This window comes from Rhipicephalus microplus, chromosome 1 (genome assembly GCF_043290135.1).
Source record: "Rhipicephalus microplus isolate Deutch F79 chromosome 1, USDA_Rmic, whole genome shotgun sequence".
In the NCBI taxonomy this organism is placed as follows: Eukaryota; Metazoa; Arthropoda; class Arachnida; order Ixodida; family Ixodidae; genus Rhipicephalus; species Rhipicephalus microplus.
Genome location: NC_134700.1, coordinates 133,238,708 through 133,244,109, shown reverse-complemented (window position 1 = coordinate 133,244,109; position 5,402 = coordinate 133,238,708).

Here is a 5,402-nt window from a genome sequence, read left to right as displayed (position 1 = left end):
AGTTGGAGCTGCTATACTTGCCTTCAGTTTTCTATTGAGCCACTGGGTTTTTCAACTCTTCGTTAAGCTGCACCGAGCCTCCCATAGGTGCATTAGATGTGGGTCAACTGCTGGAGTTTTTGTGGTGATGCATAAGCTTTTGTTGTGGCTGCATGATCATCCCTGATTTCCTTTGGCTGTGGTGGAAGGTGTGGCGGACATTTGATGTTTTCTGTACTCTGTACAGTTTGTGATTTTCGCTTGCTTGAAAATTTGTTTGAGCCGGGTGGCGCTCATTGAAAAGCTAATAAGACAGTGATGACTGCCCAGATTTTCATCTAGATTCCTCCATTGGCCTTGCATTATGTTGAACGTGAACGTAAAATCGCGGCAGGTATCCCCACAGACACTGTTCCCTATTCTGGTAGGTGTTAGTGGAAGAGTTGCTAGCTCCAGATCATATTTTTCTGTAATTTCTACCAGGTTTCTTCCTTTGGGTGTATCTCGTCTATATCTCAATTTAGTATGTGAAGCGTTGAAGTCGCCTAGGAGCATGAATTTGTCGTTTTGCTCTAAGAGGCTCATAGCGTACTCAAGAATATCCAAAAAGTCTGCCAATCATTCCTTTGGAGGGCTGTATCTCTTGCAAATAATTATCTTCGCTTTCATTTTCTTCGTCGTATGCATTTCAATAATTTGATGCTCTGTAACGCATTGAGGGGCGTAGTGCACACTCACTGCTATCCTTTTGTGCACTGACGTAGCAACACACGGGTATAGAGGACTCGTGACTCTGTAGCAATCCTTAAGCAAAGCTGCACCCTTTCCTTCTTCTTGAAGGCATATAACTTCAGGCTGACTGATTGCTAAATCAATGTACTTTTGCAATGCCGCTGCACTTTTATGGAAAGAGTGGCAGTTCCAATGACATATCTCAGCAGTGTTTGTGATTGTAAACTATTTAGGAGCCATTGTTCATCACACGTTCGACTTCTGTCAAGTCTGAGATTGCACTGTTTTTAGCCTTGCTCGCTGTGGATGCGGTAGAATTGCTGTTCACTCTTTTACGCATTGGTCTTTGTCGGGCAAGCGTCTCTTCTACGTACACAATGAGACATTTTACGGCCCAAAGGGTGTAAAATCACCCCAAAAGGTGTAAAAAGACTGCTTTTACGATAGAGAACCTTTTGCAACAGCCTTTACCACCCATAAATTGTCGATTAAAAAAAAGCTTCTCTTAATTTGGGTGCCTTCTTCGACAGCACCCTAAACCTGGCGCTAAGGGTGCTTTTGTGCCTGAGAAGTATGTAGGTGATGATCTATCAGATAGACTATGCAGCGAAAAAAAAGAACACAGTATTTTAATATCTCAGGTTTTAAGTCCCAAAAACCTCGATATAATTATGAGGGTCACCGTAGTGGAGAGCTCTAGAGATTTTGACCATTTGGTGTTCTTCAACGAACGCTGATAATGCACTGTGCACAAGCTTCTACCGTTTCGCCTCCGTCTTAATGCGACAGCAATGGCTGGCATCGAACCCACGACGTTCAGACTGGTGGATGAGCAGCGTAGCTACTGTACGAATATATGAACCTTGCCTTGAATAATGAATAAGTTGACTTAGCATCTGTGAAGCTGCTCTTCAAATACAGCAGAAGCAAATCGTGTTTCATCTATAATGACAATTAACTGCAATCCATGTTACGAAAGCTTCCTTTGGCGTTGGTTATAATTTATATGCTTGCTATGGATTATATACACAGACATAATCTTCGCCCGAGTATGTGTGTGTTGGTGGGCGTGAGCCTGCGCATGTGTTCGTGTGTAAGCGCGATTGTGTGCACACCGGTGCATGTGTGCGTGCGCGTGTATGTGTGAGTCTATGCTTGTGTGAAAAGTGCCTGTGCACATGTGTACACCCATGCATGCGTGCGTTTATGGTCGCGCGTGTGTGTGTGGCCGTATGTGTGTATACGTGTATGTGTGTGCGCCTGTGAATAAGCATGCGTGCGTATTAGCCCGTGGGTCCTCGAATTTCGCGTGTGTGTGTGTGTGTTTGCGGGGGGGGCACTGCTTATTAATGTTTAAGGTCCCACACCTGTCCAGACTGGGAGTCTATAGGAGAGGCGGCTTAAGGAATGGCGGTGGTCAGCGTACTGTACAAGGACTATTCATTACACGGAAAATAGCTGCACATTCTCGTACCTAATCATTGCTTACGAACTTGCTGTGGTAGCTGATTAGGTACGCTGAGGCGCTTCTATGCTGGAAAACGTGGGTTATGACCAATTCACACGGAAAGCTGTGACTGCGCTTATGCACAACCATGGTTTATGTAACCAACATTTAACACGAACATGCCTTGTCTTTGCTACAGGTGCTTAGCTAGCTCATTGGGCAACCATATGGAATTGGGTGCTGATCATGTGACCAGCAGGAAGTTTGGTATAACAACCTCGGCACGTTTCGTGGTGCGTGAAAAGCCTTCTAAACATCCGCGCCTGTGGATTGTTTGTTCTAGCTTTGACTACGCATTCAGTGTATACGGCACCATACGGGGAATCGTCAGACACGGACAAAGCGAAAAGAAATTCCACTGAAAAAAGGTGTAGCGATGCTCTCCCGCTAATCCCACCGAGAACAAAATAACTATTGTTTCTGGCCGTTCCAGGATGCACTTCGGTTTGTGCAAGTTTTGCTTCACTATTTTTTGCCGACTGCAGCCGCATTCCGTGAAATTACTCAAAGATAACGAAGCTGGTAAATAACCTGTACCGCTGTGCGGCTGGGTGGAAGGAGAGTTGCCATTTACAAGTTGTCATTCTTCAAGCGCAATTCGACTGCCTGCGGTTCGAAGGTCGTAGGTTCCATTCCTGCTCACGGCTGGTTATTTTTTGTTTTGGGATGTTAAACCCCACACATCATCATCGCCTGCCTGCGGTGCAAACTGCCGCCCGCCGTATGCACAGCAGCGTTTGCCTTTCGGCGCCATCTTGGCGGGTTTCCCGCTCACTCTGCTCACCCCGGCCAGCACTGCGCCGGCACCTGCCTTGTAGATAGGGGAAAAGTTGCGTCGACAGCTGTGGCACCGCTGCTAGTGCCTCCTCCTTCTCTCTGTCCCATTCGTCTTTCAAATACGTTGCTTTGGTCTGGGGTCTTGGTCGCTGTGTGAGTTCCAGCGAACAGACGCATCTTCAATTGTGGCCACGCATGACACCATGTTCGAAGTGACGCTCGGATTAAGGAATATTCATGGAGCGGCGGACGCGAACAACGTGGGCCTGTTAACGGTGAGTGTACTGTATTCGTAGGTAGTAATCACACAGCGCTAGCTGGGCGCCTGCATCAGCTCTGCCGAAGTAGGCTGCCAGCCATTTACAACAACATGTGTTCGCGGACCTGTTGCAGCTGCCCTATTGAACGTGTGACTTAACGAGTTCACACTGTTGTGCGCGAAGTTGTGTAAGTGCCTGCATCACTCATACAGTGAGTGATGTGATCACTTAACAAGGGCAGGATTAGTTGCTGATCGCACATTGCCTCTGCACTGCTGAAAGTGCTTGATATTGTTTCACGATGCGCTTTAGGCTACATCGTAATAACATTTCTATCAATACTCAAACTTGCAACGTGCTTCTGCAGGTGTAAACGTAAAAAAGAAAAAGAAAAATTTATGTACAGAGGCGCACTGTACGAAATTGCTTTTTTTTTTTTTGCTTAAGGACGGTATAGTTTGAGGTGCTGATATGCCGCGATGCTCTCACCACGTGCGCGTCGGCCTTCTAAATTATTTAGGACACGTGTCACCAGCGACAGGGAAAGATCTAGTAGACTTCCAAAGGCGCGTTGTTGTGGCCATCGCCGTGAGTTGTTCTCCCTCGTTTCTGTTTGCTGTTTTCGTGCTTTGCTTACATCTGCGATAACGTTCGGCGTTATAACAACATCGAGAGAGCATACGTAGCTGTGGGAGCTATGTGCGGTAGCTCTAGCATAAGCCATGGCTGATACAACGTAGACAGCGTCCGCGCGCGTTGGTGTCGTTCGAGCGCTCGTACTTGCTTGACTGTATTTAACTGAATATTTAGGCACAGGTTACGTTTGTAAATACCGTGGTCAATAACCGCTAATATCGTGTCTCTGATTGCCATCAGAGGATAGGCTTGGTTGTCGAAATATGCCAGGCTCTTATTCCGAAAGCAAGCTTTGAAGAAATTTTTTAAAAAAGAAATGCTTTCATACGTGCTAGGCAATGCTTAAGGCCCGCTACTCTTTAAAAACTGGACGAGCTATCAAATCTTTAATAAAGAACAATGAATTAAGATGATTGAATTATAGATGACAAACTCCTGTGCTACATTAGGTGCACAAAATACACGTTCACAGCCCTACGTCTAGAAAGCAGGCAAATAGGAAGCACCGCGTCAAATTTGGATTAGATGCTATGGACGGAGCTTCCTGTGAAGGTAGAAAGAACGAGTAAATTGTTCATTTTTGATGCCCTTATAGAGGCAGTCAGAATTATATTGATTGCTGAATTGTCACAATTTTTTAAATTGTTAAAGGCGTGATTAAAGTCAGTCAATCTTTCAATTTTTTTTGCAGACCTCTTCGCTGGTGCCACGCCTGAGATCATTTGTTCTCATGTAAAAGAGAAAGCAGACATGCCTTCAATGCTTGTACATGAAGGGGTAGTTTCTTGTGCGTCTTGATTAATGCTACGTGTTGTACTTACGTTGTACTTTAAAAATTGTTTTTCATACTGGCTCATTACCCTATAAGGAATTTGATTCTTAGGTGAGTTCAGGCTGTCGTAAGTGCCATTTTTGAGATATAGTCTTATACTTCACCTCAATTCGGGAATTCGCTGTATGCTGGAAAACTATGTTATTTTTATCTTACGAAAGTATTGCAATGTATGGGTTGTATGCCTCGAGTTCAGTGTAATGTAAATTACACGCCATTTGAAAGGACACACACTACACATTCTTCATTTATGGTGCTGCCAAAACAGCACGAACATTATTTTATGAGAAGTCATATTTGCTCCTATTACAGGACGAGAGGGTGCCGCTGACGCCCTGCGTAGTCTAGCCCGGCCCCAGCCTAGAGCAAGCCTACTTCCTGAACCTACACGTGGATTACCGAAAAATCTTCCGTGTCAGTAATGACGAAGAAGGAGTGACAGCACTGATCAGTTCAATTTTTTTTTTAATTTTCAACATTGTCTCCTGCCGCAAGGCCTTTAACAAATACCGTGATAGAGCAGCTTTTTCTCGGCGTGAGTTTGGAGTTTACAAACGAAGTTGTTCAGGCAGTACGACGCTAAAACGTTTAGTGTCACAATGCCTGAACAACTTGTTCTTGTGTGGTCATGTAGAGGAATAAATATTGTTATTTGTGTAAGTTATTTTGCCTAAATATA